Raw genomic sequence first — 26,164 nt, 5'->3', positions numbered from 1 at the left:
TTCATACTTTTTATTCTATTTTATCTTATTAGATGTTTTATTTCAGAGTTTTTGAACTGATTAATGAACCTTCCGATGATCGAGAATTCTCATTTATGTTTTCTTTGCTAATGGCTTTACGTCGCACCGACAGAGATAGGTCTTATGGCGTCGATGGAATAGGAAAGGGCTAGGATTCGGAAGGAAGCAGCCGTGTCTTTAATTAAGTACAGCCCCAGCATTTGCCTGGTGTGAAAATGGGAAACCACGGAAAACCATCTTCATGGCTGCCGACAGTGGGATTCGAAACCACTATCTTCCGGATGCAGGCTCACAAATGCGCGCCCCTAACCGCACGGCCAACTCGCCCGGTGGTTTATTGTAAGCTCGGATAATTATAAGATACTTATAATACCCAAACGCATAAAAATTACTAAATAATTACGCACAACAAGGAAACCTGTCTTAAATATTTAAGAAATAGTGTAACGAATTACTGGAAAAAAGACACAGTAATATGGTAAAAGTGAAAGAATGACCGTAGTTATTAAATGGCAGAAAAGACGAAAACATGTTTTAATATATTTCTTAATCTGAGGTCATGATCGGGATTTGTGTATAAGGTTAGCGATGAGTATGATCACAAGTTAAATGATGGCATATCGTCAAAATCCGGGGCCTGGTTATGAAGATGGTAAGGTACATAAACAAGTAATTAAATGTACTGAAATTCACCATAGATATATTAGCTGCTGTGGAGAATATATACCAGTACTGTGTCGGTAGATTTATTGACACGTAAGCTTCAGCGGGATCAATTACTGTCACCTATTTGTCTCCTATATCCACATTTTTTGCTAGTGGCTTTAAGTCGTACAGATACAGATACGTGTTATGACGACGATGGAATAGGAAAGGGCTAGGATTCGGAAGGAAGCAGCCGTGTCTTTAATTAAGTACCGCCCCAGAATTTGCCTGGTGTGAGAATGGGAAACCACGGAAAACTATCTTCAGGGCTAGTGACCGTGGGATTCGAACCCACTATCTACCAGATGCAAGCTCACAGTCTCGCGCCCCTAACCGCACGGCCAACTCGCCTTATCCCAAATCCTTAAGATTAGTTACTAGGTTATAATATCATCATCACTAAAACAAATATCACATCGCAATAGAAGGTGATAGCTAAGATGTATTAACGGAAGGAGAAATAATAATAATAATAATAATAATAATAATAATAATAATAATAATAATAATAATAATAATGCAGTAAGTGTTGTTCGTTAAGTTAGTTCGTCCTATTGTACCAATTTTATAGAGATGTTATGTAATTACCAAATCTATTAGGAAAAATACATTTAGGCCGTTGGATCATTTGAGATGGAATATTGGTGACAAATAGTTGTGCACTTGATACGTTGAAAGTGTGCGCAGTATTCTGTAGGAACTAACTGGTAGAGGAGTGTAAGTTTATGAGTGACTATGCTGTAAATCCTCGTGCCACCGTTTACAGCAAGCGGTTTGGACTCTAGTGTCTATTGTTTAGTCGTTTTAAAGCCCCAGTGGTTAAATTGGACGCGTAATAAATTGGAGTGTCAGCTAATGTTAAGTTCAGAGCAGTAGAGAGGCTGCAAGAGTCATGGCCCCGTCCTCACTGTAATTATCAACACATTGCTTTAATGTTTATACACTCCACCTACTTTGTGAAAACCCTCAAGGGCACGCTACAACGTGTATCGCTGCTTTACGTGCTATTCAAATTGTTAAACAGTCCGTAATGTGAGGATTGACGGACATGGAATGCAGTTCATCAGCAAACCTTTAGAGAGATTGTGTTCTTTGAATGGAAGTACAGTGTGCTCAGAAAGTCATCAACAAAGGTAGGTAAAAGAAATCGAAAAGTCTAAAGGCCAAGTAAAATAACAGTCCTATATTGTGACTCAATATATATAGGTATGGGGTATGGATAGCGTGACTTTCACTCACCTGGAGAGCTCAGGTTTTACCACCTCGTAAAAAAATTCAGTCAAGATTCCAGTCTTACGAAGTCAACTGAGGAGCTGTTCCTCAGTGATAAAGCATGTAATGTATAGGTAACGCCTTCGGCTCTCACTCGTAGGGCACGGGTTAGAATACCAGCCAGTACAAAAATCCTAATCACGATCTCTGTCTCGTTAAGTCAAATGAGAATAAATCTCACAATACTGAGCACATGATGTAAGGAAACAACTCAGGTTCGAATACCAGCTCGTAGAAAGTCTGCAGTATCTATCCCAATATAATAAGATCCATTGAAGTTTTGTCTTTTCATGTGCAAGCGCACGGTGTATGGGTAGCATGTCACATTCGAGCAACAGCTTGTGAAGAATTCAATCAGAATTCCAGACTAGTGAGTACAATTGATGTTCTGTCTGATGTGAGACGCAAAGCCCTGTATACCAGTCAAGAAGTGTGAAAGTCATCACACCTACAACGTGGAAACAAGGTATCTATGGGTCACTTCAATCTGCAATAATAATGACAAGTTCATAATAAATATTTATTGTATCCCACTAAGACCATTATGTACTGTACTTTGGTGATGCCGAAGTGCTAGAACTTTGTCTTACTGATGTTACTTTACGTGCCGAAAAATACACCAACATGCAGCCGATGTATTTCAGTAGTTACAACTACCTCACCAGACTTAGGACATAAGGCCGGAAGGTAATTTTTTCTTTATCCATCTAATTAAAATTAATTCTCGTAGCGCACAACAATCTCATCATAGTGCGATACCAGAAATCTTCAGGACGTTTAAGACTTATTTGTTATCATTCATTAAGCAGTGATATTTAAATTTAAAGTGTGTTACACTAACTTCATCACATTCTTTAATATTTCTTCTAGCAGTAAAATAATTGATTTGCTTGATTTCTTACAGTATAACAACATTTCACGACTTTTCTATATAATTCCATCCGTACGTTTATACTTGTTCTCAGCGATGGACTCGCCGAGAAGAACACTCGATATTTCGTGTCCGATCACTTTCAATTAATTTTTCGAGTAAGAATCAGATATTACACCAGAGATCCTTTACATGTCGGCAGAGTACGATATGGAGTGCAAAATGCATTTTACCATCATTCAAATATCCATCTACCACAGCTGTGTTTTAACCAGCGATCCCGGGGTTCACTGATCCACAGAGGCAGGGTGATGTGGGGTATAAAGTAACAAATGTATTCACGAATCACCAATTAAGACGACCAAGGTAATTAAAACCTCTGACCTATTTCATTTGAATTTTAAATTTATGTCAGTAATCCTGACCGCCTTAGGAGAAACCAGCATGGTGATATTATCCATTTAGTGCGTGGATGTATGATACACGAGAAGTACCATGCAATTTTTGACAGAATGCCGTTATACCTATTTCCTAAACTGCAGGTGTTGACAGTGTCAAAACTACTGTACCATTAGTTTAGTATCTCATACTTGCAAAATTTTAACACGTATTATTTACTTAAGAGTGGAAAAGGAATGCGATAAAGTTGATTGTACCAAGCTGCTGGAATTCTGAAGGTGATCGGGATCAAATACCGAGAAAAAATCTGTACAAAAATCAGTTTGCAGTCATATTAATCGAGGGATATGAAAGGTGAGAGCCAAGGCTTTTGTTTGTCCCCTCTCCTTTTCAATGTTTATATAGAACAGCCGGTAAAGGAAATCAGCCATAAGACCTATCTGTGTCGATGCGACGTAAAGCCCCTAGCAAAAAAAAAAAAAAAAAAAAAAAAAAAAAAGGAAATCAGAGAGGAAGTTGGAAGGGGAATCGTAATCTAAGGGGAGGAGGTTTGCCGATAGTATTATTTTACCTGAGTCTGCAGAGATCTGGAGGAAATGACGAATGGTAGAAGGAGTAAAACATGAAAATAAATTACTCTAAATCAAAAGTAATAGATTGCAATTGAAAGAACTCAGGTGATGAAGGAAACATACGAATAGGAAATTAAGTCTTAAAGGAAGTAGATGAATATTGTTACTTGGGTAGTAGAGTAAATAATAATGTCATAAGTAAGGAGGACATAAATGCAGACTAGTACAAGCATGACAAATTCTTAGGGAAATAAATTTTATTACTTCAAGCATAGATACAGGAATTAGAAAAATGTTTTTGAAGACTTTCGTCAGGAGGTTGGAATTGTGTGGATGTGAAACTACCTCAGAAAAGGCCTAACGGTGAGATGGATGGACAGAATCACGAATGAAGAGGTACTTGATCGAATTGGGGAGAGGAGACCAATTTAGCGAAATTTGACCACATGAAGATATAGATTGGTAGGACACAACTTAAGGCATCCAGGACTTTTTCAGTTAGGTTTTAAGGGAACTGTAGGCGGTTGACCAAGATAAGAATATGATAAATAGATTAGATTAGGAGGAGGATGGATTCGTTACGTAAAAGTAAAAATGTTTAGCACAGGATAGGGTGGCATGGAAAGCTGCATGAAGCCAGTCTATGGACTGATGACCCAGAAACAGAAATTAAGAGAGAATTTATCTACCTTTATTTCTATAGGTATTTTTCATATTTTTAGTGTTTCAACTTCTAGCAATTTGTACCTGCATAGAGTTCTTTCAAGTCTGTTAGAGTTGAAAAAAACAGATGTCAGCATAGCAGAAATTTATGTTACATCGACGTGCTTACAATCATTTCTCTCTGGCTTTTACTCCAATTAATTTGGGTAGACATTTCAAATGTATTGATCCCAGTTTTATTGCCTAATACCCTTCATGATGCCAACCCTGTGTGGAGGGATGTATTCACTGTATATTTATTTATTTATCGTGTCAGAAGTACAAGAGAGACAAAAATTAAACAAGGAAATTTTAAACATTGGTTGACCAAAACTTGGCCACGACAAGCGCATTTGGAGTTGCCCTCATTAGATCTTTAATGGTACAAGTGGCTGGAAAAGATGGACACAGTAGAAGATGCTCGTTAGTCTGCTTAGTACCAGACTTGCAGTAAACTGTCTCCACAGGAAGGCCCCATTTCTGTAGGTTGGTCTTGCATCTCGTGGTGCTGGAGCGTAATCGATTGAGAGCCTTCCATGTTGTCCACTTTTCAGAATGTCCAGGAGGAAGTTCTTCCTTTGGAACCATCCATTCTCTCAAATGTTGACATTTTTCCCGCCACATTGAGATTCTTGCTTGTTGTGGAGTTCCTTTAAGAGCTTCAGTGGTTGTCAAGAAGCTCTTTCTTGATTTCAACCTAGGATGTGCTGGTTGACAGGCATGCAAAGGATGGGCTTCCATAGTCATAGCCTTGCTTTTCTCATGCCTAGCAGCAATCTCACGTCGGCATTCAGGTGGTGCTATACCAGCGAGACAGTGGAGTTTATCTATAGGAGTAGGTCTTAAACAACCTGTGATAATACGGCAGGTGTCATTTAGTGCTACATCTATGTTTTTGGCATGGTTGGACTTATGCCACACGGAGCATGCATACTCAGCAGTGGAGTAGCACAGTGCTAGCGCGCTTGTTCTCACAGTGCAAGAGTGAGCTCCCCAGGTGGTGCCTCGAAGTTTCCGCACTATGTTGTTTCTGGGAGACACTTTTTGTTTCACGTTTAGACAATGTTCCTTATAGCTAAGCGTACGGTCCAGAATCACTCCCAGATATTTTGGAGTCGAACAGTGTTGAAGAGGGATTCCTTCCCAGGTGATTTGTAAAGTTTTAGCTGCTTTTTTGTTATTGAGATGAAATACACAGCTATGAGTTTTGGCAGGATTTGGCTTCAAGTCATTTTCATTGTAGTAGTTGGTAAATTCTTTCAGAGCTTTGGATAAAGTCTGTTCTACCTTTTCAAAACAGTTGGCCTGAGCAGTGACTGCACAATCATCAGCATAGATAAAACTCTGGGTACCTTCAGGTAGAGGCTGATCGTTAGTATTTAGTATAGATGTTGAATAACAGTGGTGCGAGCACACTGCCTTGCGGTAACCCATTCTTCTGTGTTCTCCATCTGCTTCTTTTTCCCTGAAATTCCACAAATAATCTTCGGTTTTGGAGAATATTTTTAATGTTGCACATTAGATGGAAGTCTTTGGTGATGTCATACAATTTTGTTAGAAGAAGCCGATGGTTGACTGTGTCATAAGCTGCAGAAATATCAATGAAGACAGCGCCTGTAATGAGCCGATTCTTAAAGCAATCCTCAATATGCTGTGTCAAGTTTAATACCTGTGATGTGCAACTTTTTCCTTCTCGGAATCCAGCTTGCTGTGGTATAAGAGACGACTCCACCTTTCCTGTCAGTCGCTCAAGAATGAGCCTCTCCAGGACCTTGTACAGGTGACAGAGCAAGGAAATAGGCCTATAGCTTTTGGGATCCAGCCGAACTTTGCCTGGTTTAGGGATAGCAATGACTCTAGCCTTCCGCCAGATTTTGGGAATCTTGCATTCTTGGACACAGATATTCATTAATTCCAGTAGCCACCGCACTCGTAACAGGACCAAAATTTTTGATCTGCTCTACTCGAATGTCGTCTAGTCCAGCTGCTTTTCCCAATTTGCACTTCCTCAGTGCTGATTCCGGTTCAGCTTCAGTAAATGGTGGAGATAGTACGTTGCTCTCTTGGTTTGACTTCCGTGTTATTGGTTTCTTATCTAGCTTTCTAGATCGGGTTGATTTTCCATTTACTAGCAACTGATGGGCAATTTGGTCTACCTTTATATTAGCATATGTGCTGGCTTGGGTATTGTCATTATTGAGACGACGTAAAAGTCTCCAAGCCTTCTGACTGCTCTTGCTCATGTCACAATCTGTCATTAATTTCATCCACTCATCCCTTTTAGCCAGTGATACTGAGGAAAGAACGCTTTGTGCAAGGATTGGTGTTTCTTCGCTAAAAGGATCAAGTTCATCTTTCTTGTAATATTCTTCTAGCAAAGTGGCCGTTTCAGGTTTAATGCCTTTGATAAAACTGGTTCTGCAACCTCTTGGAATTGATGCCCTTGAAGAAAATTGGATGATGTCAACAAACTTGTTGTACTCTTCAGGAACAGGAGCGATGATCAGAATCTTCTCATCCAGTATGCTGGAAAATCTTGCCCAGTCAGCGTTCTTAAAGTTGTATCTTCGCCTAAAACGGACTTCTTGAGGTCTTATTGGTGGCGAAATTTGGCACATGATGGGCCTATGTTGTGTGTTTGGAATTGGTGGACATACTGCTTTGGTGCATGTATGCATAATGCTTTCATTAACAAAAAGGAGGTCTAGATTATAGCCTCGTACCCATCTTTCACTGTTAAAAGAAGGAGAGAGTTTGCTATCATGGATGAGGGCGAGTTGAAAATTTTCAGCCCACGAGAGAACTGTCTCACCATTCTTGTCCTCATGTGCATAACCCCATACATGACTGTGACTGTTGAAATCACCTATAACAATGGAGGCTTTACTTTTATCAAAATTATGGGGTGGAATGAAGGAAAATTCTGCTGCAGGTGGTTTATAGACTGAGGTGATTACACAGTTACTTAGTTCGACGGTGATAATTTCAATATTGTTTTCATCTGACTGGTAAGCACTTCTCCGGTCTAGAAAGCCAAGAATAACGGCCGAGAGGATTCGTCGTGTTGACCACACGACACCTCGTAATCTGCAGGCTTTCGGGCTGAGCAGCGGTCGCTTGGTAGGCCAAGGCCCTTCAAGGGCTGTAGTGCCATGGGGTTTGGTTTGGTTTGGTTTGGTAAGCACTTCTGACTTCTACATTCGGCTTCACAAAAACGGCACTTCCATACAGAGCGTGTGGTCTTTCAGCGATCAGTTTCATGTCAGGAACAAAAGGGCGTTTCTGCTTCATATCTCTGTGTGTTTCCTGAACACATAGAACATCACACTGCTTGTCGCGACAAAGTTCATACAAAAGTTGTTCTTTACAAGATGTTATGCCTTCAATGTTAACAGAAATGACTGTTAAGGTTGGTTCTGAAAAGAACCGTTTGTTGGATCTCATATTAAATAAGTCTGTTACTTCTGGTGTGAGAGAATCAGCCGTCTAGGAAGAGTCCTAGTCCGTTGCCGAGGAGACACCCGGATGTATAACAATATCGCATGCAAATACACCCTACTGGGAGGTTTCTCTCGTGTATATTTCTTTATTAATTTGTCATGTGTATTGGAAAGAAGACTATTAGGACAAACAAATCGATGGCCTAATTCTAATACCACGTATATGACTATGCTCTTCCTATCCCTTGTCTACCTTAAGACTGGTCACGCGCTTTCTATACTCATGTGTATATGCAGTCCATCAGAACAATGTTTGTTATGCTGACTAAATCATTAGCGCGTTTGATATGGAACGTATGACACTCTAGACAATCAACAAAATTTCTTGCAATAACTGAATGGTCATTACTGATAAAATGGCTGAAATGCTCATACTGACTGATATGTTAGGTTCCATGGCTAAATGGTTAGCGTGCTCTCTGTGGTCACAGGGGTCCCGGGTTCGATTCCAGGCAGGGTCGAGCAGTTTAACCTTAATTGGTTAATTTTGCTGGCAGGGGGGCTAGGTGTATGTGTCGTCTTTATCATCATTTCACCCTCATCGCTACGCGCAGGTCGCCTACGGGAGTCAAATCGAAAGACCTGCATCTGGCGAGCCGAACATGTCCTCGGACACTGCCGGCACTAAAAGCCATATGCCATTTCACTTCATTTACTGACTGATATTATTTCTGCAAACTTGGAACTCCTCTACCTGATTTTTCAAGGAATAAATCATTTCTCTTTGCCACCAATGCTTATGGTATTATTTTTTTTTTATTTTTCCAGGACAATAAGGAATTACGTGAAACCTGTTCTTCTGGCTGGATGTTGCAATCTGTTGTGCATATAACTTCAATGTGTAATCCGATCGCACTGTTTTAGTTTTCTTTTCAAAACTGAATTGTACCTATCGCAGTTGAGAAATGAGTGCCCTATGCCTGGAAATTATTGTTCATTATTTTATATTTCCCCGTTGAAACACGAGCTAACAAAATCCTCAACAGAGGGTGGTTTAGGTCCTAACCTCCTCATCCATTTGATTAGATCTGGAGGTTTTCTACCGTGTTTCATATCGATGAACGTAGGTATTCTGTAATGAACTAAAAGTGTTGCTGAGCCATCCTCAAGTTAAAATACAAAACGTATTTACGGCGAACTGTTGAAATTAAAATGTCCGTTTCACTGCTATACACGAGAGGTTCAAATTTTTCATCTCATCAATACATGCTGCACCTACTGAATCATCAACTTTCGCATGAGCATAAATTTCTTAAAGTTTTGAGTAAAATTCATTAGCATTGAGAAGATACACCATTATACTCCACCAGCGCGTACTCTTTTGGCAGCGTTATTTAAACATTTTATCCTAATTTTAATATCAATCTGCTCACAGATGCAGCAAATATCTACCTGTGGGTGAGCAAATACGAGATCAATTTTTCAAATTTTTTATGGACAAATTACGAAAACCAAGAGTGGTTCTAGTAGTGCTACTGTGAACTTGAAAAGCAAGTTTGCTTTAAATACGCGCTGAAGTGTTCGTGAGTGTTAGTTATTCTCCGGTGTTGAGGTTGTGAGATGGGTGTGAGTCAAACGTGCTTTTAAGGAGAAGAAGAAGGCAGAATCAGCAGCTTACTGAGACTGAACGAGAGCATGTAATAGGTCTACGACCAAGCAAGTATCTGCGCGGTTAGGGTCACGTAGCTATCAGCTTGCATTCGGGAGAAAGTGGGTTCGAACTCCACTGTCAGTAGCCCTAAATATGGTTTTCCAATGTAACACCAGGAAAATACTGAGACTGTACCTTATTTAAGGCCATGGTCTGTTCCTTCCAATTCCTAACATTTTTCTATCCCATCGTCGCCGTAAGACTTATCTGTGTCGGTGCAATGTAAAGCAAATTTTAAAATAAATAGGCCTATTAGAAGGAAATTGTTCTTTCCCCTTAGCAGGGATGTATGTATTCACAGTACATCATTGTTCGCAACAATGTGCACGGGAAGGCACTTTCGCCCCATGCCTGTGGTGGATCGTATTGCACCTATAGCAGCCATTAAAGCTTCAGTTGGCACCAGAGTGACACAGCGAGTGTAACAAATCAGTTACTTGAGGGACAGCTCAGAGACAGACGTCCTGTTCATGCTCAACTCCGAATCACTACCATTTACGACCTAATGGTGTCAAGCTAGAACTCATTGGAGAGCGCGGTGGGGATCTTTTTGCGATCTCAGATGAGAGTCAGTTCCGTCTTGATACTTCTAATGGCCGTAGGTTGGTAGGAAGGAGACCATGTGAGTGTTTGGAACCAAGCTGTCTGCGGCGTTGGCACACTGGACCTACTCCAGGAGTTACGGTCTGGCTAGCGACTTGTTTTGAAGGCAGGAGCACTCTCGTTGTTATCCGAAGGAACTTGACAGCGTTTTCGTACGCCAAACTGGTGACTGAACCGGTTGTGCTGCCATTCATTCGCAGTATTCTAGGAGGCGATTTTCAAAAATATTCCGCACGTCCTCATACCCTTGCTGACACATGACGTGATCTACAATGCGCGCGACACATGTATAATTAATTTCTAATCCCTCCCTTCTTTTTTCTTTTAGAATCCTTTATTAAACTAAGTTTGACTCAGTATGTCAGTGAAAACTCTTTAACTAAGCAGAACAGAATACCATTACCACTTATAACTCACTTGAGTGTGCACTAAATCGCCTATACGTTGAGGAAGTAGAATTTCTCTCTTCAGTTGGAGTCATTGACATGTGGTATCTACAATATATACCATATTATTGAATCTCTGAAACTCACAGTAATAATCTGACATATGGTTTCTCTCGAAAAAAATCCGATATAAACAATCCATATTCATTAATGAACGTAGGTTTTCTTGGCTCACTGCATTAACGTAAATAAATAACGAATACTGGAATAAAGCCACTATGTTTATTTAATGAAGCCAAGATTTCAGCCAAATTGCATTGGCCTTCATCAGGGCATATTAAGTTCTGCTTCCGACAGTGAGCAAAGAAATTCAAAGGAACGTGGTAGTCATGACCGTACTATCCACGGTGTACCCCACTAATTGGACTCAAGGATCATGGTGCTGTGATTCGCTGTCCTCTGCTGACAGTTTCTGGACTGGGTCCCACTGTTGTGATGCATGTATTTCTGCAGTACGGGTCTCCATGTACTTGATAACTTGAAGCCGTCTTCTCTGTTGATGTTATTTGGGTGCAGCTCTATCCCTTTGGCTTCCCTTACCAGTTGAGCATAGAAGTCTTTTACAGGCACGATGACCTTCGCCTGATCGAAGAGGATTTGACGGTCTGTACTGTAGAAATGTTATGCTATGAAAGACTGACTTATGGCATTCTCCGTGGAGGATGAAATAGTGACATTCTTTACCGACCTAATGCGTTCTTTCACCCTGGTGTTGGCAAGCCTTTTCGTCATCCCAATATATGAGAAACCACAACCACATGGAACTTCGTACACGCCCGGTGTTTCAAGATGTGCTATTTCCTTGAATGGTCGAAACAGGGATTTGAGCTTCCGGTCTGTGGTGAAAAATGGAATTATATTTTACTTCCTAAGACTGCGCCCTATTCTGTCAGTTATACCTGCCCCGTAAGGAAGGAATACTTTCTTCTTTTTACTGTAGTCCAGCATGGTACTATCCCTGTTAGGCTCCTTGATCTTCACAGCTCGTGCTATGTCTCCTGACGTATAGCCGTTTTTCTTCATGCATGTTGTCAGTTCTCTTAATGCACTTGAGCGGTTATCAGCGTCTGCCACGTTATTCACCCTAGTAAATAACGTTCGAAAGAGAGGTGATGTGAGGACTTATGAAGGTATATTTCAGAATGTGTAGGTTTCTTGTACATTGTATGGCCTAGTGTACCATCATTCTTCTTGTATAATAGCACATCAAGAAAAAATTTACCTTCATTTTCTACTTCCATCGTGAACTTGATCTTACTGTTAATGGAATTTAGGTACTCCAAAAATTCATCTAATATTTCCCTTCCATGTTGGCAGACCGAAAATGTGTCATCCACGTAACGATAGAAGCACTTAGGTTTCAGTGGCGCTGTAGTTAATGCATCAGACTCAAAGTGTTCCATAAAAATATTAGCAGCCACTGGTGACAGAGGTGAACCCATGGCTGCTCCTTCTATCTGTTCATAACAAACCCCTTTGTAGTAGAAGTAAGTATATTTTAAACAAACTGCTGCCAGATTGGTCAAGTCCTCAGACAGGTATTGTCTGATGTAAGCAAGTGTTTATTCTACTGGTATATTAGTAAAAATATGACGTAACATCAAAACATACGAGGATGTCACTTTCGTCCACCCGTCGCTCACGTAATTTCTGCAAGAAGTGTTTCGAATCATTAACATGATGTTCTGTCGTCCCTATTTCTGGCTGTAACAGTGATGAAATATAGCGGGCTAACTCAAGGGGCGCCGAACCAATGGTACTCATGATTGGTCTTAGTGGTACGTCATTCTTGTGTAGTTTTGGGAGGCCATAAATGACTGGAAGTACCGGGTCTGAATTTAGTAAGGTCTTCTGCAAGTGTTCTGAAAGTGTTGAGCTCTTCACTAGTCGGGTGACTTGTGTGTTAATTTTCTTAGTGGGGTACCTTACTTGCTTATACGTTTCTTCTTCTAGTACGTTGTTCATTTTTGTTTCATAATCAGCTGTATTCATGATGACTAAAACATTATCCTTATCAGCCGGAATTACAATTTACGAAATTCATTAGCTTCTTTTAGTTCAATTTTGGTCAGGTTTCGACGTGGTGGCTTCACTTTTTCCAGCACGTAATATACATCTTGACGAATTTCTTCCGCCTTGTTTAACGGTAAATCTCTGATGGTACTCTCTACCCCACAGAAAATATTCTCTACTGGGATTCTTCTCGGTGCCACAGCAAAGTTAAAACCTTTCTTTAGCACTGATATTGAGTTTTGGTTTAGTTCTTTATCAGACATATTTTCTATATGACCTTGTTATAATATAATTCCTGTGGTTTGCGGTGGACAAATTTCTGATTTTTTTCCTTGATTTGCTCTACTATACTCTTTACACGTTCGGCCTGCTCATATGTTATCCTGTCTATCAAGGCCCAATGCTCAGTATGCAAGTTAATGCTAATCTCCATGAAAGACCGAGTGTAATTCTATTGTACTTATCCAAATCCCTCCTAGTTTGTTGAATTTGATTTTGCAGCAAATGTCTACTGGCTTCCGCCAGAATCTTCTTGGCTCCAGTAGTTTGCAGATGATGTCGCTGCCACGGCATCTCCTCAAGAAGGCTTGTCTGGCGATATACTCAGATATTTTCTTTGTCAGTTCACCGAACTTTCTAACCTTCAAGTACATATCCTCTCCATAGCGGTTACTAAGTAATGAACGTAGGTTTTCGTGGCTCGTTGTATACCGTAAATAAATGCATACTGGATTAAAGCCACTTATTTATTTAATGAAGCCGAGATTTCAGCCAAATTGCATAGGTCTTCATTAGGGCATGTTAAGTTCTGCTACCGACAGTGAACAAAATAAATTCAAAGGAACGTGGTAGTCATTCGAAGTAAAACCACATAATGAAACACCGGGCGTGTATGAAGTTCCATGTGGTTGTGGTTGCTCATATATTGGAATGACGAAAAGGCTTGTCAGCACCAGGGTAAAATAACACATTAGGTCGGTAAAGATTGTCGGTCTCTCATCCTCCACGGAGAATTCCATAAGTCAGTCTGCCATAGCAGAGCATTCCTACAGTACAGACCATGAAATCCTATTTGACCAGACGAAGGTCATCGTGCCTGTAAAATACTTCTATGCTCGACTGGTTAGGGAAGCCATAGAGATAGAGCTGCGTCCAAATAACATCAACAGGGAAGACGGCTTCAAGTTATCAAGTACATGGAGACTTGTACTGCAGAAATACATGCATAACAACAGCGGGACGCACTCACGAAACTGTCGACAGAGAGCGGTGGATCACAGCACGACGATCCTTGAGTCCAGTTAGTGGGGTAGGCCGTGGATAATACGGTCATGACTTCCTCGTTCCTCTGAATTTCTTTGCTCACTGTCGGAAACCGAACATAACATGCCATGATGAAGGCCAATGCAATTTGGCTGAAAACTCGGCTTCATTAAATAAATATAGTGCCTTTAATCCAGTATTTTATTTATTTACGTTCATCCATATTCATTTACTCGTATGAACATTACATTATTTGGTCTATATTTTGAAATTATAATTTATTTCGCCCCCTAATACTTAAAAAGAGGTTGTTTTTCATTCTAAGCCAACCAGAATTACATGTTTTGTATTTAGATTTTTGTGAGTTTTATTCCGTTGGGCTGTAGCATTTTGGACTAATAATGATATTTTCCTGTTTATCGACAAGAAACATTCCTAGTCTTGTCAAGCGCAAGAATAAAATTCTGTCAGACTGGCTTTTTCACATTAAGTTCTATCCTAGAGTGGTCAGAGCATACTTAAGAATACAGATGAAAATTTTCGCTCCCATGTAGAGTTGCTGACTGCCTTTATTTTATTTTCTTCTTCTATCCAATATACATCTTGTCTGCGCGGTCGTCTTTCTGTTGCCGATCCAATAACACCAACGCGCTCATTTTTACGTCCATTCAGGCGTGGAGGAATACTGGAGCGAGAACGTGATCCAATTTATTCTGCATGATTGGAGAAGAACTCTTTATAATTCCAGAAAGAAGTTAGCGTGAGAAAAGAGAACTGTTTCTAACAGAATGTAGACCTCTTAAAATTACGTTCCATGAATATTATAAATAATGGAACGGTAAAGATATTATGGCTAGTCCCGTTGTACGGAAGCAGCGTGCCTATCTCTCACCTCGAGGCCCTATGATCGAATCCTGGTCAGTTTAGGCTGGAACAGGGTTCACTCAGCCTAGTGTGAGAGCCTCGAGAGCTGGCTCATAAGAGATGCAGTGCATCCGGTACGGAAAGTCAAGGAACACCGCTGAGGATGTTTCACGCTGACCAGTATCAGTAAGACTGTCTTCTTGGCAGCTCAAGACCCATACGGACTGTTGTGCTACTAGTTTTGTTTTGTGCCGGGCTGAATGGCTCAGATGGTTGAGGCGCTGGCCTTCTGAATCCAACTTGGCAGATTCGATCCTGGCTCACCTCGGTGGTATTTGAATGTGCTCAAATACGCCGGCCTCGTGTCGGTAGATTTACTGGCTTTTAATAGAACTCCTTCGGGACTAAATTCCGGCACATCGGCGTTTCCGAAAACCGTAAAAGTAGTTAGTGGGAAGTAAAGCAAAATAAATGTATTATTAATAGTTTTGTTTGTTACAGATGAAAATGAAAATGAAAAACTACAACATGTTTTCCAGTCATTGAGAATCATATATAGGCTATTAGTACGACGGGGTCGCCACTCCCATAGTGATTTATTAATGAATGATAGATGGTATGAAATGAGAATTGAGAGCATTGCTGGAATGAAATATGACAGGGAAAACCGGAGCACCCGGAGAAAAACCTGTCCCGCCTCTGCATTGTCCAGCACAAATCTCACATGGAGAGATCACGATTTGAACCACGGTATCCAGCGGTGAGAGGCCGACGCGCTGCCGTCTGAGCCACGGAGGCTCTTTTCTTACAGATATTATTGTTTTATGTACTATAATACCGTAATTTCGACACAAACCAGTGAAATGAACTTACCTTTCAAAACTCCGAAATAACATACAGTGCGTTAGTGAAAGAAGTATATCACACGATTAGTCGTACAATAGATGCCTGAAAATGTTCTCACTGTATATACAGCATATTGTAAACTTTATGTTTGCAGAGGGTGCTGTTTTCATTAAATCAATATCACACTGATTTTTCAGTCGACTAGTTAAAGGCGTTAACTCATTTCTTGTAATATAAACAAAATATTCAGGGAAGAAATTTGCCTGAGTCCTTGGTTGAATAAACAGCGTTGAGGCCTTCGGCTCAGACAGCCCCGTGTTCAATTTCTTCAGGGTCCAGTATTTTAATCGCGCATGATTGACTCTTTTGGCTTGGAGAATGGGTGTTTGTGTTTATCCCAACGCTGTCCACTTCATATTCAGACAACATATCATACTACCAATAATCACAGAAACACGCAATAGCCATTATACCTCGCAACTTAAGGTTGGCGTCAGGAAAGACCACCGGTCGTAAAACACGGCCAAATCAATATGTGCGTCACAGTTCGCACCCACGAGCGCACGGGTGAGGGAGAAGTGGTAAAAGGAGAAGATTAAGAGATCAAATGTGAAGCAAAATTATTATAATTAAATTCAGAGTTGCATGTTGACTACGCGGCTCAACTGTTTGCGTGAATTCTGGAGATAATGGGTTCGAATCCACAGTTGAAAGCCTTGAAAATGGTTTCCCGTGTTTTATCATCCTTTAATCGAACAAACGGTAGGGCTGTACCTTAATTAAGCCCACTGTCGCTTCTCCCTCAGTTCTACCACTGCCGTATTACATCGTGCGCTTAAAACCTGAGTCAGTTGGACTTAAACAAAGAAATAAAAGTTAATTAAGTCGTATTCTTCAAATCACAATTGAGTTCAGTTGAGAAAGAAAACCTGGTTATATGGTTGTGAATTACGATTATATTATTTTGTAGTATGGTGACTTGAGGTACTTCAGTGCTCAGTGCGTGGAAAGGAGATAAGACTAAATTAATGTTTGCAGTTGGACGCTTAGGTGAATTGTACAGTAAATGCTTGCATATTGAGCTCTGAAGGACTCTGGATTTTAATCACATATCCGGTAGAGTTATTACTGTTTTAATTGGAATTACATTGATGTGGTACGTTGGCCTAAGAAACATAATATGTTGTGTTGTCTGAACTGTGGTAGGGTATACTATTACTACTGTAATATTATTACCACACTTCAGTGTACGATGTAACTTGCTTCATCATTTATTTTAAGAACGTCCTGCACAATGATTGTACTGTCCTACTCAAATTCCTGTGTATTTCTGCGAAGTGTTACTAGTATCGCACAGTTACAGTTGCTATCCTATTTTCAGAGCCTCCTTTCATCAGGCCGGTATGCGCCGGGCTCTCGCCGCTGGGGTTCGTGGTTCAAATCCCGGTCACTCAATTTAAGATTTATGCTGGACAAAGTGGAGGCGAGACAAGTTTTCCTCCGGATATTCCGGTTTTCCCTGTCATATTTCATTCAAGCAACACTCTCCAATATTATTTCATTTCATCTCTCAGTCATCAATAATTGCTGCAGAGGAGTGCAAAAGGCTACGGCAGCCGTTCATTCCATTCCTGACCCGATCGAATGACTGGAAACAGGCTTTTGATCTTTTGATATAATTTTCAAAGACAAATTTATCATTAACTACCTGTAGAGCGAACATTTTCAGAAATATTGAACAAGGATGCTAAGATTATAAGTTGCTATGTTGATCATAAGTTGACAATTTGCTAACATCATCTTTGTAATATTTTCTCGCAATGCTATACAATACCTCCTCAAGAGGTTAAAGTAGCCATTCGGCATTCAAGAACGACAAAGCAGCTGGCTGGAAGAGAATCTCTGCATAATATTTTAAAGTGAGAGGCACGTTGTAGCTGAAATTACGCATTCGCTTCTTGGCGAAATTAGGACACCGAAACACCACTTGATGGCATACTTCTTCTACTAGGAAGCATAGCAGAATGTTTAAGATCCCATGGTTAGGCTAAGTCATAAAGAAAATATGTACTTGGTCTGCACACAAACTACAAGCTTGAGCTGCATTATTTCTACACTTGCCGTGGATTAGTATCAACTCTGCCTTCTCCGAGTTTGAAAATACTTGAAAAGTTCTTACATTCCTACAACACTGTACATTGTTGTACTTTAAACCATTGTTTAAAAGAAAAGTCTTCGCAATTCGCTATTTGGAAAAGCGAGTATACGTTTTTATTTGCGTACAGTATCACAGAAGACTGATTATTTTGCGGACTGTCCTGAATACAATACCAATGCAAAATAATAACAGATGAAACCGCTATGAATGGCAACTTCCCAGTCATGGATAATTGTTACAAAACGTGAATGAACTCATGGCCAACTATTTCTGTGTATACTGAGTAGCTAGATGAATCAAGTCAGCCGTGATGAACTTCTGAGGTACTTTCAAGCGTCTAAATCGCATTCCGTTTACTAGGAATTGAATATTCGTATTACACGATAACAAACGCCATTATTAATCTCTTCTTCACCTGCATGCAACATTTTTGGATGAACTGTATTTACTACTTTGTCTATGAAAGTATTTTTTTTTCAAAAGTCCTTGTTGTTCACGGAACTTTGCCGGTGCTTGTGGGATTTTTGAAAGGGGAAACACGTTCCGGTGGTTCCGACTCGACGTAAAGCTGGAGGTCCCGTGTCTCTGATCACAGTTTCAACAGCCACGTGAAAAACTACGGGCTTGCTTTCTACGGAATCGCCTGGTATGCTAGAGTGGTGTTTTGTCGTTTCCTTAAACGGTTTTTCTACAATAATGTCCTCAGTCTCCAGATCAAACTTGGTGTTTAAAATGCCGTAGTGTCACTAACACTTACTTGGGAATGCGAGATATGGAATACTTAGAGGGCTAATGGTGATACATTGAACTTATGGGGCCAATGTCCTGCTCCATGGCTAAATGGTTAGCGTGCTGGCATTTGGTCACAGGGGCCTCGGGTTCGATTCCCGGTAGAGTCGGGAATTTTAACCATCATTGGTCAACTTTGCTGGCACGGAGGCTGGGTGTATGTGTTGTCTTCATCATAATTTCATCCTCATCACGACGCGCAGGTCGCCTACGGTAGTCAAATCGAAAGACCTGCACCTGGCAAGCCGAACATGTCTTTGGAAACTCCCGGCACTAAAAGCCATACGCCATTTTATTTCATGGCGTTAACTCTGCAGAGTGACCTCAGAGACTCCCAACATGTAACTTAGGACCTACTGACTTTTATCCACTACCTCTAAGAAGCTGGCGCTAATGGTGATACATTGCCCTTAAACGTCTAACTGTGCAGAGCTACATCTCGGACTCACAACTTCTAACTTAGGACCTACTGTCTTATCGGTCTAGCTCTAGGGAGGTGGCGCACAGGTGGTACAGGTGATACATAGCTCTTACGGTCCTAACTCTAGAGAGCTACCTCAGATACACACAAGTCGTAGCTTAGGACCTATTGGTCTGTCAGGCTTACTCTGTTTTATGGGATTAACTCTGGTGAGCTGGCATAGGGGCTAATAATACATTGCTCTTGTGGATCTAACTGAGGAAACCTACCTGCGAGATTCGTAACTTGTAACTTAGGACCTATTTGTCTAATACGAGTATGTCTAGGGAGATGGTAGAGTGGCCATTGGAGATTATTGCTCTTGTGGGGCTTACTCTGGGGAAAGTTACCTCAGGGACTCACAACTTGTCACTTAGGACTTATTGGGCTAACTCTAGGGAGCTGGCGGAAGGGCTAATGATGATACATTGCTCTTATGGGGCTAACTCTTGAGAGCTACCTCAGGGACTCACGCCTTGTTACCTAGGACATTTGGTCTTATGAGGCTGACTCAGAAGAACTGGCACAGGGCCTAATGGTGCTACATTATTCTTAAGGGGCTAACTTCGATAAGTTACCTCGGGGTCTCAAAGCTGTGCTAGGACTGCTAGAAACGATAGCCACTATATAAATAGCTATTATGGGAGTAACTTTGAGCAGCTGGCACAGTAAACTAATGCGTATACATCGCTCTTATGGTATTTTATAAAGGTATAGGACCGCTGGGCATGTACCATACCTCAGACCGTGGAGTCTGCTTGCTTACTGAGTTTGTATTCTCTAACTATAATTGCGGGTTCGATCCTTGCTAAAGACGTTCCTTCAGCTCAAGTTCAAATATTCGATTCTGAATAGATTCTAGTAATTCTGTTACTGGAATATAGAATATAACTTCTTCTTCTTTCAGTAAATCTGTCCTTAGACAGGCAGCAACTGGATGTCCTCCATTTCTCTCTGTCCTGAGCACCTTCCTTCATTTGCTTGTAACTTCTTCTCTTCACGTATGTCAGCATTCCAAACATCCTCTCCCTCTTCTTCCTTCAACTTTTCTCTCCATGATTCTCTGTAGTAGACAATTTCTACGTAATATGTGACCAATCCAAGATGTTACCTCTCCTGTATCATCATCATGAAGTTCCTCTCCTCTCCTACCCTGCTCAGGACCTCCTCATTTCTCACTCTATCGGCCCATTTCACTTTCTCTATTCTTCTCCATAACCACATTTCAAAACTTTCTAAATAGTTTTGTTCTTTCTGTCTAACTGTCCACGTTTCCGATCAATAAGACTCCACACTCCACACAAAACATTTAGCAAACATCTTCCTAAGTTTAATTGGTAGTAGTGATTGATTGATTGATTGATTGATTGATTGATTGATTGATTGATTGATTGATTGATTGATTGATTGATTGATTGATTGATTGATTGATTGATTGATTGATTGATTGATTGATTGATTGATTGATTGATTGATTGATTGATTGATTGATTGATTGATTGATTGATTGGAGAGTGTGCTCTGGGACTCACTTATGCAGGGGCACCACTCTCTGGGCAAAGCTGCATCCAAAGAAGGTCTCTACCTGTCACCTGTGTGGTATATGCACCTGAAGTGTATAGTTGCCGAAACTGAGAATTTGTGAGGCATGCACGCCGTGCCTGAATTTTTGGAGGTGCAGCACTAGGCGAAGCACGAACTGTACTGTACAAGAAATTCTGAAATCGTCCTCATTCTGCCTCGAATTCAAATAAATTTTGACTTCTTAGGTTTAGAATGGTTGCTAGGTTAGAGTTGGAAGAGAGAAACAGTTGATGCATAGGGAACTGAAAAAAGTTCATCAATTTCGGTATGGTCAATATACTGTATACTTTTGGTCAAGAGCGTGCCATGGGTTACCTCATGCTCGGTCAATCACAATATATCGTGAAAGGACTGCAGCTATGTAGCTATATTTATAGATTTAAACTTGATCATATTAAGCTTATTAAAGAAGAACAATATTAGCAAATCTGTGTAGTTTAAATCACAGGAGGGGTCGACGACCATCGATGTTAGGCCCCTTAAAACAACAAGCATCATTACCATCATCATCATCATCATCATCATCATCGTCATCATCATCATCATAAATCACAGGATGACACAATATCTATGTCAAGAATCGAAACTACATTTAAATATTGCTATGTCTAATGTGCCATGTCGGATTTTGTTATGTTGTGTAAACTATACGTCAGATGATGAAATGATAATAGATAGAAAACCAAACGTAACTTTTTTTAAAATCTGTTGAAGTTCCAGTAGAATCTGTTTAGTTTGACTATCTGTGCCAAGGAAAGAAGAATTGTTATGTGTGCTACTTCAATACATTTGCACGTTTTCTGTTATGTTGTTTAAACTATACGTAAATTGATCAAATGTTAACAGACAGAAAGGAAGCGAAGTTATACTGTTTTATTTCTTTTTGAGGTCACAGCAGAATCTTTGTAGTTTAAGTCACAATATAATGTAGTATCTAAATCCCAAAAAAGTCTGTATTAAGTGTGATACATCAATACATTTCCAGATTTTTATTTTTTGTGTACTGTACCTGAAAATATTAAATGATAATAGATAGGAAGAAACAAAGTTGTGCTGCTGTTTTATTATTTCTTGACTACAATAACCCCACCTTGAACTGTTAATCCTAGTACCTCCAAGAAAAATTTTTGATAATAAGCTGAAATATAATATTTTCATTACACCTCTATCAAACGGTGATCATAAGCTGAAGAACATATTTTTTATCGAATAACAAGTAAATGCTATTTAATTCATGAAAATTATGCTCTAGCTACAAGACACAAGAATGTTGCAAATATTATATAATGTTGTAGTTTTTGCTCTCCACTCGCTATGGTATTGTGTTCTATTCTTTTTTTTTTGTTCTAAAAGTTAGAAATATCCCTAGTGATCGAATCTATATGCTCATTTGTGTGCGCGTTGAATAACGATCAAGTTCTACCTGGCTAGTTTCGGGTTTCAATTGTGTTCTGAACATGAGAGTTCATTTCCGAGTGATGCGAAGAACCATTGTAGACTGATAAAAGTCCCTAGAGATCAAATATATCAGCTAAAATATCCCTAGAGATCAAATATATAAGTTAAAACGTTGTATCAGGGAAAAGAACTAATTTATCATCCTCAAGCCCCACCGGACTGAGTCGAGATCAAACCCGCTAACTAGAGCTCAAGAGGCCTTCGTTTAACAGTCTAAGCTGCTCAGCTTGCAGTAGAAGGTAATTCATGAATCAGAAATCAAAGTTTTTCTCGGACACTCATTGGTTCTGAACACGAGGAGTTATGTGAAATCTACTGTACGCCACGAGAAGTCTCTAGGTTTCAAATGTATAAGTTCCGAAGTTTTGATCATAAATTGAGTGATCTAATAAGCTAAACATAGAGTCTGATTGGAAGCTACTTGGTCACCTCAAAGATTTGCTCTGAAAGTTAAGAAACACGTGAACACACAAATCACAGCCTGTCGCTTTAGCACGTACTTTGTTTTATTTTAAGTCGGGGTGTACAGTATGCAAAGTTACCGTTATGACACTTCCGAGCTTCTAAGTGACGTGTACAGACCTCTTGCTCTCCTTGGGATCGTTTAGTGTTACACCTCCAAACATTCAGGTGGAGCATGCATATCTCATCAATTCTCAATTTCGGCAACTAGTACACTTACGTTTTTAGTTCACCTTACAGTAACAGGATTACCCGAATCTAACAAGAATCGAACCTTTGATATTGCACTCAGAAAGTTTTTTAGCAGGGATCGATCGAACGCGCAACCACAGACATAGGCAAACTGAATGAGCTAACTAACTACGCGGTGTGAGGTACGGCACATGCACAGTGGTTTAAACCCTATAAGAGTCCATAAGCGCTATGTGTACGCATTAGTTTAGAGTGCCATCTCCTCAGAGTTAGTGCCAAAAGAGCAATGTGTAGAGCAACCAAATTTCCCAATATTCCTAGCTCTTCTCCGTGACCCAGTAGTAGCTCTCCAGAGTTAGCCCCATTAGAATAATGTGTCACCAACAGTCCCAGCGTTAGCTCCCAAGAATTATTTCCGTAAGACAGAGTTAGTCCGATAGACCTATAGGTACCAGGTTATTAGTTGTGAGTCCCTGAGGAAGCTCTCCAGAGTTAGCCCCATTAAGAGCGATGTATCACCATTAGACCATGCGCCATCTACCCAGACTTAGGCCGATAACACCAATAGATCCTAAGTTAAAACGTGTGAGTTTCTGAGTCAGCCCCATAAGAATAGTACATCACCAATAGCCTCTATGCCAGCTCCCGTACGAGAGTTAACTAAGAGGGGTCAGACTAGAAAGACTAGCCAAACTCAGCTAGAGGTCCTAGGTTACAAGGTGTAAGACTCTGAAGAAATGCCAGTTGCATGCTATTGCATTAGATATGTACTAATTCAGCAGGGCCCGAACTAGAGCCCCCTTCCAGTAACAGAAATACCTGAAGTCTACAAGAATCGAACCCTCAATCTTGAGCTCAGAAGTCGTATACAGCTAGAACCTAGCCCTTTAAGCCAAGCTCAGAAAGCGTACACTACAAAACCGGGGTCGAATTCAACCATGTAAGGTTAGGGTTAACCAAGTAATCGCTCTCGAGACTACGAGATTAGCCAAGGAATCGAAGTCGAGTCTGTGAGTTCAGGTTAACCGAGGAGTCGAACTCGAGTCTGTAAGGTTAGGGCTAGCGCAGGAGTGCGGTTAGCCGAGATGTGGAACTTGACCCTGTTAGCTTAGGATATGGCACAGAGTTTAATCCTGGAGCCGAATCCTAGCCTGTGTAGGACTATGCTAGTATTCTTATATGGTTAGCCCGGAAGTACCAGTGCACTATATGGGACTTAGTCTCTTTTACACAAAAAAGAGCCTGTTAGACCATCATGATATTTACCACTTCAGGAAAAATATTTTAGGTTCCTTATGGACATCGGATCTATATCAAGCTCTGTTAATAAGAAGGTTTGATAATTTGTTGTGCCAACATTATGTGCTGCGAGTGAATACCTATGATTCTTCCTCTTTTTATTATTATATCTGTTAGAACTAACCAGAAAAGAAAATTGGTTTTGAATAGAATAACATTAATTTCGTAAATTTCCTCTTTCAACGATATGTACGTTAATTACATCTTTAACACAGATTGTTTCGCAGTGGTGCATGTTTGGAAGGTTACGATTAAGTATTTTACATTATAAATGCCATAACTGTTCATCAATAGATAATAACATTCTAATTAAACGCATTTTCTCTGAGATGTACTAATTTAGAATCTTCCCAGCGTTTTTGTGTCTGGGATAATAAAGGTAATTTTAGAATGTAATTAAGTTTAGAAAGCATTCAATGTGCTATACATTTTAATTATTTTCGATCTAATGGAAGGCGTGGAATGTGAAGAACAATTTTCAGAAAAAAGCTGTTCAGTGAAGGAATTTCTCTTTAGAAAAGGTGCTTTGAATTTCTAGCACACAAATAGTCCTTGTATTTAAGCATAAGTTGCTTTCAGGTATGTTATAGTGCATTTCAATATTTACCTACTAAAATGAATATGTAAAAATGGAAATACACTGGAAATTGCAACACCATGAAAGCATTGGTCGTTTGTGTTGATTTTCAAGATCTGGAACGACGCCATGTAGCTATGCAAACGATCAAAGTTTCAGACCCATTGGATTGTTGCTACAGGTCTCCCCACGTGATTGGTCGCGGAGGAATCAACTCCAGTATACGGACTCTGGTGTAGCGTAGTTGACTTGCAGTCTGTGCAGTGAAGTGTTCCCCGTCACACATGCCTCGACGACAGAGAATAGCACGCTATCAACAACTGCCGCCGTTTGAGAGGGCTCGGATAATTGGGCTGTGTGAAGCTGGATTATCGCTAAGGATTGTCGCTGTACGTGTTGGCCAACAGGCATCTACGGTACAACGTGTATAGCAGCAGTGGTCAAATGAAGGTACCCACACTCGTAGACCTGGCACAGGCCCAGCGCGACAGACAATTGTGAGATAGGATCGCTGCATCATTCGGATGGCGCGGATGGAACCCCATGCAACAGCACCGTAAATTTGAGCAGCTGTGGCACCCCACGTTACACAAAAAACAGTTGGTAATCGTCCGCGTGCAGCTGGCTTACGAGCCCATGTCCCTGCAGAAGGTGTTCCATTGACACCACAACAGCGATGTGTAAGGCTGGCCTGATGTCGAGAAAGATCGACATGGGTCGACGAATGGCATAGGGTCGTCTTTAGTGATGAATCGCGCTTCTGTCTTGCCCGCAGTGATCGCCGGAATCGTGTGCGCCGACGTGCCGAGGAGAGGGACCGTCCAGATCTAATTGTTGAGAGGCACAACAGGGCCAATACCAAGTATTATGGTCTGGGGAGCTATTGGCTTTAATGTGAAATCACAATTAGTGCTTGTTGAGGGCACTATGACTGCTCGACAGTACGTTGATAGGGTACTCAATCCAGTGGTTGTCCCTATGATGGCGAACATTGCTAATGGGGTGTTTCAACAGGACAATGCCCGGGTTTCGCACTGCACGCATCTCCAGAGAAGCTCTCCACGACATCACAACCTTAGAATGGCCCACCATATCTCCGGACTTCAGTCCTATTGAGCATGTGTGGGAAATGATGGGTCGACAACTAGCCAACCGTCCTCAGCCACCCATAACTCTGGAACAACTGACCCGTGCAGTTCAGCAAGCATGGGCCACAATGCCTGAGGAAGCGATCCAGGGCCTTATTGACTCCATGCCTCGACGAATTCATCAATATATTGCAGATTGTGGTGGGCACATCCTGTATTGATTGTTGTCCAAACTTGCGGTCAGAGGGACCTGAAAGTGTATTCATCGAATCACAACCGAACACTCGTCCTGCATGTTCAATTGCAGCATTGTAGCACCACTCCTTCTGGGTGTTACAATTTCCATTTTCTTCAGAGTAAAATAAAAAT

General features: G+C 40.6%; 1 protein-coding gene across 1 annotated transcript in view; it reads right to left on the bottom strand.

The window, feature by feature from the left end:
• The window catches only part of LOC136858336 (lachesin), a 1,056,232-nt gene that overhangs the window by 945,569 nt on the left and 84,499 nt on the right, over positions 1–26,164 (bottom strand). The gene's annotated exons all lie outside the window — the stretch shown is intronic.

Source organism: Anabrus simplex, chromosome 1 (genome assembly GCF_040414725.1).
Source record: "Anabrus simplex isolate iqAnaSimp1 chromosome 1, ASM4041472v1, whole genome shotgun sequence".
Classification (NCBI taxonomy): domain Eukaryota; kingdom Metazoa; phylum Arthropoda; class Insecta; order Orthoptera; family Tettigoniidae; genus Anabrus; species Anabrus simplex.
Note: the sequence above shows the minus strand (reverse complement) of the source record. Positions and strands in the feature narration are given on the sequence as shown.